At 45.5% G+C, this 8254-nt stretch overlaps 1 long non-coding RNA gene across 4 annotated transcripts in view; it reads right to left on the bottom strand.

Annotated features, from left to right (window-relative positions):
- LOC128074926 (uncharacterized) overlaps positions 1-8254 on the bottom strand; it is a 57549-nt gene that overhangs the window by 29355 nt on the left and 19940 nt on the right. For all 4 annotated transcript variants that reach the window (XR_008203517.1, XR_008203518.1, XR_008203519.1 and 1 more), the window contains exon 3: positions 5872-5992. This is a non-coding gene — a long non-coding RNA (uncharacterized LOC128074926). The remainder of the gene's footprint in view (positions 1-5871; positions 5993-8254) is intronic.

The raw sequence follows: 8254 nt of genomic DNA, 5'->3' as shown, positions 1-8254 counted from the left end.
GCAGCTGACTAGTTGGTGCAGGCAGGCAGGCTGACCATGCACATGTTAGCTGGTTAGCTGGCACCTACAGATCAGAGTACTGCTCAGCAAAGAAACATAAGGCACACAGGGAGGGGAGAGCTGGGCTTGTTGTCTGTGGGAGGAATGAGGAGAAAGGGTCACAGACCCGTGGGAAACCAAGTGTTATTAGCTCCACTGCTCACTTTTTTGTTACAAAAAAAAAAAAAGCAAAATTGTACAAGTAAGAGCTCTTCTACCACTGAGCCTGTAAATTAAACAAATAATTTATCCTCCAATTTGTGAGGAAGCTGTAAGCTCAGTCTCAGATTCCTGTTCAGACTCCAGCAACCACTTCTGCTTTTAGCACTCTGAACACAAATGAAAACCACAGATACTGATTTCTTTCCCATACTCAAACGTCACTTGAAGCCCTTGTTTCTCCTGAATAACTCTCTAAGGCACTTGCTCTATCTCTGTTCCTACCTGCCTTCTTTTTAATCCACAACAGCTTGCCAAGAGCTCTGCTCTGTTCTCTTCGTTCATGTTCTTCCTGCCTTCATTCAGGCTGATCCACGGCCTCAAGCTTTGGTGCTGATTGGAACACAAATGCAAAGTACCTGATGGGCCTTACACTGAGAGCTGCGAAAGGACTGCTTGCTTTAGGAACTGCCTTTGTCAGGCACAGACTGTGCATTGATTGTGTGGATGAACCCAGAATGAGCACTTAGCAGATTGACACTGTGGCAGTCTCACTACTAGCAGGTGTTTTGAGCATCTTAATAGCCAAAAAAGGAGTATTCTGGTATTGATGAAAACAAGCTCTTCTTGCCTGTCTCTTTTCAGCAGGAGACCTTTTGCTGGGCAGCAGAGGGGACAGGGTGGGATGGGAGCCACAGGGTGGGACAGGAGCCAGGGATCACTCAATGAACTGTGGCTGTAGTGGAAAGCAGAAGCAGAAGGGTCCTTATGTCTGGTTGCTCACATCTTTCCAGTAGTCCTCATGAATGAAGCTTTCTCCATCGGCTCTGGCACTTTGAGGTGCCAGTAGTAGAGATTATCATTACCATAATAGGCCTTGGACTTCTGCAAATGGGAAACCAGGGGTTTGGGGCTGGTGGGGATTTTCCTGATGTTGTGGGAAATCCCCAGGTGGCAATAATCCAGCATAATGGGCTCTGTGCCACCCCCTCTGCAGACACCCAGGAACATTACTGGGAGCTGCACTCAGTGTAATCTGTTTGCAGGTATGGTGCAGATCTGAGATGACTCCCAGAGGATCTGTCTGCATTAATTCATGGCCACTGCACATCCAAGGGTTTGATCCCACTCATGCACTGGAAAAGCTGCTGGGGGTCAGCTCAGCTCCTGCAAGAAGAGGGTCTGCACAGGGCTTTCTAGCACTGATGGCACTTCCTGAACTAGTTTATTTATGGATTTGTTTTTCTCAAATAGAAGAATATGTAAAGCCATTATGAAAAGGCACTGCAGTGCAACTGTAAACCAGGCACAGCCAAGTAGGAGGTGCTGGGGAACCCTTACCAACATGGAGCAGGCACATGCAGAGCGAAGCAGTCCTTATATTGCTGAGATGGTAGGATCTGGTATTATCCTCTGGCAACTACTGAATCTGGGGAAGCGATGGCAAGGGAATATGATCAGAAAGCTGGCATAAACATTGAAACTGGTGCATCAAAGATCTCCTCTCCTCCAGTCACATTTTATCAGTACCATTTTATTCTACGTGTCTATAAACAACAAAATCATTACTGATAAAACTTGCCTTAAGCAACAAGACACATGCTAACAATAAAGCACTAAGAGACATATTTTCAGAAGTGTGTGTGCAGAAATGCCTATTGTACAATGTACAAGCAGCATGTGGTCTGGATGTGGCAAGCAGCAAAGGGAGAGGAAAAGGGGAACAGATGGAACCTGTATATGAGTGACAAGATTGAACGTAAGCTCAGATCAAGTTCTGCAGTATGCAGAGGCTGAGCTTGAAAAGCCTTAAATAATAACCACATTTTAAGGAGGACTGTATCAATGAGGCACACGGATGAGTGTGGTGAATTGTAAAACTGCAGAGGACACAGCAGTGGAGACAGTGATATATATAGAACACATGAGAGGTTCGGTCTGACATGCTGGCTGTGCGTACAATCAAAGGTGTGCGCATTTCAGAAACATCAGCATCCCTGAAACCTCAGTGACTTAGCAATAAAACATCAGGAAACAATAAATCAGGGCCAGAAAGGTCTGAGAATTCCACACAGCTGAAATAAAGATTGAGCAAGAGGAATTAACATCAAGAAACCAGATTCAGATGTTTAAAGCTGATTGTCTGAACCAAGTTAATATAATGTACCATGTTTCACTTCAAAACGTTTGGATCATGCAGCTGGGGAGCCCTTCCCACAGTTGTGAAATGCAGCAGCCCACTTTATCTGAGAGTGTCTGGATATGAGCAGGGTATAAACAATGAATTGGGATTACAGTCTTTACTATTCCGGTCTAGTTTTGCTATTTCCCTGGGCCACTAGCACAGAAAGCCCAGCAGTGAGGCTGCACAAAGCTCCCATCTTCACATATTCTGGAACTGCCCACTCCATCCATCTCCCTTTGAACTGAAAACGCTGTCTCTCTTTTTCATGACTCTGAACCATTTTGCCGATCAGCATCCCTTGCTCTCTTATTTTCAACATATTCAGGCATCTATTCAGCTATCTAGTCCTTCCAAGAAAAATTATCCTCTTTCCTTCCCTTTCACCATTTCCAGTGCTGAAGTTCAGCTCTCTAGAAAAGTATATTTACAAACCTGAAGCAGTACAGAACAATCACGTTTTCACTCCTTTTTGTGCATGCACAAAAGAAGTCTTTACTTGTATTCACCTGTGTGAGGTTTGCACACTTTCAGTGCTAAACTTTTGATTCTAGCAAATCTCACATGGCTTTATATGAACTTACAGTACACACGCATTGCATAAGCTCCTTCAGCTGAGTGAAGTAATCCAAGAGGCTGAAAGTGGCTGCCCGAAAACTGAATAACCACACCTCCTCGTGGGGAATGAAGATCCCATTGTTAAAGAGGGTTTTGCAGCCTGGCAATTCATTTGGTTCCTAGCTCTGTTGAATTACATTGCTAGTGGGAGTGGCTCTTCCCTGGGATGAGATAACACACTCAGCAGTCCTTGGATGTGAAACTAATTAACTGGAGACAAGTGTTGATGCTGTAACAATACTCCTCCATGCACTATCTATTCATGGTAACCACTTTTTGATTGGGGTGAGGTTGTACAGAAAAAAAACCAGACAATGCTGATATTAAGGTCTCAGATCCCAGATCTTCCCCCCCTCTATTCACATGTGTTTTCATGGCAGCTGTACATGCATAATGCTGTTATGGGATAAAAATCTCTCTGGCACATCTCTGGTGAAGCTTAAGACAAATTTGACACTGTGATTTATGTCGTAAACAAAACAGACCAGGGTGTGTTCTCTCGCCCTTCAGCAAGTGGCAGAGCCCTTATATACAGCAAGCTCCCCTCCCACGGCCACCCCCGGAACAAAAAGCTGGCTTTATCCAAGCCTGGAGGAACAGCGTCTCCGGAGGGCTCAGAGGCGATGGCCAAGCTGTGCTGGGAGACATGAGGGCAGCAAAGCAGTGTGGCTGTGCTGCTGGGACTGTCCTGATCCCATCTGTTTTACAGGGTACGTACAGCCAGGAAAATCTCGCTGCTGTTTCATAGTTTCTCCAGCACTTCCTAAGTTCAGAAAGCTCTGTTTAAAGATCAGGGTCTCTGATCATTCCAAGCTGAAGTGCACAGCCTCTGCTACGGGAAGTTGGTTGGGTTCTGCTCCATTGCTGATTGCTCAGAATTTCCATCCAAAGGTCCTTCCTATTTCCTTTTTAGACATGCACAGTGTAACACTCAGACAGACTGCACAAATTTACCAAAAGGGTGACAAGAGAGGACATCTTGCCACCTGGGTCAGGCGTTCCCTGATGCTTTGTCAGGTGCCCGTACCCACAGTGTGGAGGTCCTAAAGGGCACTGATGGTTTCCTGAGCTGTGTGCCCAGAGCCCCTATCCCTCTAGGAACTCCTCCTGCTATCGTCAGGCAGCAGCACTTAGTGGCTGGGGTGGTGTACATCCCGTGTCCCTGGCATGGGATGAAACCTCCAGGAGGGATTCCATGGATGGATATGAACACAGCCCCACTAGAAACAGAAGTGGGGTCTGCTCCCACTTCACACGTGCCACACAGGAAGGAAGGACTTGCTTCATGGAGCTCATATCTCCCAACAAGCTTCAGCCTTGAGACCTCCAATCCATATGGCACACTACTGCACTTGGAGACCTCCCAGCCATACAGCACTCAATCCATACATGAGGCTCCAATCCATACAGCACCCAATAATATCTGTGGACATCCTAGCTCTATGCACCCAACGGTACCTGGCAGTGGTGCTGAAGCCTGCAGCACTGCTGCCTCACTGCAGTGATGCACAGGAGCTCTCATTATCCCTGGTACCTTTTCTTGTCCCATTCATCAGCATGGAGAGTACATGGTGCCAGCCACATTGCAGCTGCACAGGAGATGCAGCATCTAAAAGCAAACCTCCTTTGCTTTCCCCTTGCAAATCATATTGCACTTGCCACTAAAATGACCAAAAGTACCCAATGACGTCACCCATCAGCTATACAGAAGCTCAAAATAGGCAAATTCCATGTGGAAATCACCCAAGCAAATAAGCTCGTCTTAATGCTTAAAAGAATATGCCAGATCGGGTTCCTCTCTTCCAGGCCATGATTCACTCCCCATTTAGTCCTGGCTAACCACATCATGGGAGCTTTGGGATAAGAACTATATTATTCTTTGCTCTGATGCAGGAAGGCTCTGATGTGCTTCGGAATGTCTCAGGGTTGTTGCAATTAAAATTCTTGCTAATTTCACAGAGGAGGCATTTTCATTTGTTGCCTTTTTACAGATGGCTTTAGCAGTCCCAGACCACCAGAGTCACAGCACAAAGAAATCAATGAACTCCTTGGCATGGTGCTTTCCTTGCTTGAATTTGCATCAAGCTTGTTTACAGTCTGTGGGCCAGGAGAAAGGGGTCATTTATAATATGTACCCAAGCATTGCTTGCCTGCATTTTAGGAGTCAGCAACTCTGATAAATTCTTGACGCAGCTTGCAAGCACAGCTAAGGCTCTATCTTCTGCCTACTGCAGGAAGCTAGTTACTGTATCAAAGATCAGAGTTGTTCATAACAACACAGGAAGGTTATATATACAAGCACAAAGGAACAAGGATGCAAGGTTTTGCTGCTGTGCACTACTGGTCTCTAAATTTGACCATAAACTGCTTGAATCAATTCAAAACAAAACACTTGCTGCAGCACCACCCAGATTACTCATAGACTAATTCTCCTCTTGCAGAGACAAGACACTCCATTATCAAGATGTTTGTTTGATACGACTTTGAAAAGACGAGTTTATCTAAAATTGCATTAGAGTCTTATTTAGAGAGTGTAATGACCTTAAGTGGCTGTGCTTTAAAAAGGCTAACAAAATAGTACATAATCTCAAATGGGCACACATTGCAAGGAAGTAATTTCCCTCTGTTACACACACAGCATCTGTGGAACAGGCAAATGTTTATCAGGAACTGAAGCTCATCAAATCAGTTAATTATTTCATGGAAATGAATGAAGAGAAGGCTATGTATTATTTATATATTTCCAAAAAATCACAAATGCAGACAGGACCTTTTCAGAAGACATTCCTGCAATTGAGTGTTGATGGGATAAAAACCAGCAAGGAATTACTGCTAAGAAATCTTTAGTCAGCTCTGGCAGATCTGATGCAAACCTAAGTGTTGCAGGAGTCACGTGCTGCAGAACTGACACAGAAGAAAAGACCAGTGGAGGAATGCAGCCAAGTGTGTTTCCTCTCTCTTCTCTCTCCTCCTCTCCATTAAATGATAGGAAATCTGAGAAAAGACAAATAAGCCAGGTTTTAAAACTGTTTCAGCGCCTCTCAGGGGCTCTTGCACACAGACAACATTCACACTTGGGGCTTATTTCCTTTAGTTTCTGCTCTTTCTGCATCCCTATTCTGTTCCGGTTTACAGTCTCCAGCTCCCTGTACAAACAGGATCTTTCCTCAACAGTGTGCAGCCACATCATCTTCCTTCCTTTGTATATAGGCTGATACTGTGACACCATGCTGCTTCCTAAGCACCTCGTTTCTCAATGCTAGCAAAAACAGGAACCAAAAGCAAAGCAGCAATAAAACACTAAATCCTTACCACAGCTTCAAGTCGAACCCTTAAAAGTTTCTGAATCGAGATGACTTTTCAGCCAACTGATTTTTCTAGCTCAGTGTGCTGTGCACCACGCTGCACAATCAGCCCAGATGAAGCACTGAGACATTTTGCCAGATGCAAATGCTCCTGTAAGGTCTGTGCCACCGACCCACACTTTTTCCCCTTCTTTCAAGTGTGGTGAAAAGTGAAGCCAGCTGAGCAAAGTGCATGTGGCGTCTCTGTTAACCTTTTCTCTCCTCTCCTGCAAATCCTGCTGTTTGATTTTTTGCTCTGAGGAGATTAGATAGCATGTCTTCAGGGAGAAGAGAAAACCACAGAGCACGGTGCACATTGCACAAATGCTCTTGTTATTCTGAGGCCTGAAAAAACAAGGAAGGAAGCTTGAGGCTGGTGGTTTGGCAGGTGTGAGGCGTTTTTTTACACAGACATCTGTTTTAAGTGGTAGCTCTGGGCTGGGGGATGAGCACAATGCCCATCATCCCCTTACTGTGGAGCGGCACAAGGGTTTGAGGCTTCAGAAGAACCAATGGCTCTGTGCCTCCTGCTTCCTTACACTGTGACTTGGGATGCTACTCTGCTGTATTTGTGGGGTAGGGCTGCAAAGGGAGAGAATTTCTGTTGCAAACCGACAACTGGCTAATGCAGCTGTTCCTCTGATGCATTAGGCAGAGGTTTCTGCTGCTGCACTGGCACTCACAAAATGGATGAGGGTGAGTACAAAATGGGTGAAGGAGAATACATACGCTGAGCTCAACGTAAAGATCTGATGAAAACAGTTTGGATGCTACCGCGTATACCACATCAAAATTCACTTTTCTAATCCCACAAGATTATTTCTAGTGGTTTGGGTAACACTGCTGGTAATCCCTTCACAGCTTTGAATGAACTGCCTCCTTTGGCAGGATGCTAAGACACGCTCTGCTACGTCTTGCCCTGAGTTTGGAGGAATTCATTAGTGCCTGGCAGTTATTACCTATTTTAAAATGTATCTGTGATCTCTACGTTATAAACAATCTGCAAAAGAACTGCAGCTTTTAGGGCAGGATCCTGCTCTGCTACAAGGCATGCAGGGAGGAAAACGGGACTTGCACAACATCCTCTCCAGTGGGGATTCTCTGGGGCAACTGTGCCTTGAGCCACATTATTATTTTAAATGACAATAAGCTCTTTCTCCAGCAGCTGACTGTCGACTTTAATGAACGTTTAGCAACTTAATTACCTTTAAAACCGTTAGTGGTCTGTTAAAGATTGCTGGAGTTGATCTGTGCACTCCAAAGTGACTGGGGAAGGGCAGATGGGAAGGAAGACATGCTGAAACGCATGTATGCAGCTGCCATGCGAATCGCAGAAGCCTCATTTCCAAAAGAACTCAAGATGAAGTCATTTCAAGGTGAGGGACTGTGGTTAATCCGTCATTAATACGCTCATTAATACGTCCCCAAACTCATTGCTATGTGTGCTGCAGGAAAGCCATCTGCACACAGCTGCAGCTGAGGGGATGAGCAGAACACATCAGCGGTGTGTCCTGAGGTTCTGCTAGATGAGCAAAATACCTGAGAAATAAAGGGTGTTGGCATTTTGCAGTTCTTGGAAGAATTTGGAGGTTTCTAGAGCGCATGGAAGATAACTTCCTGACCCATCTCAAATACCGTGTTCACTTTCAGGCCCCTCACTACAAGGACATGGAGGCCCTGGAGTGTGTCCAGAGAGGGGCAACAAAGCTGGGAGGGGTGGAGCAGCTTAAGGAGCTAGAACTGTTCAGTCTGGAGAAGAGGAGGCTCAGGGGTGACCTTACTGCTCTGTACAACTGCTTGAATGGAGGTCGTGATGCTGTGGGGGTCAACCTCTTCTCCCATGTAACAGCAACAGAATGAGAGGGAATGGCCTCAAGTTGCACCAGAGGAGATTCAGGTTGAATGTTAGGAA

The sequence above is a fragment of the Tympanuchus pallidicinctus genome, unplaced genomic scaffold (genome assembly GCF_026119805.1).
Source record: "Tympanuchus pallidicinctus isolate F22 unplaced genomic scaffold, pur_lepc_1.0 scaffold11, whole genome shotgun sequence".
NCBI lineage: Eukaryota > Metazoa > Chordata > Aves > Galliformes > Phasianidae > Tympanuchus > Tympanuchus pallidicinctus.
Note: the sequence above shows the minus strand (reverse complement) of the source record. Positions and strands in the feature narration are given on the sequence as shown.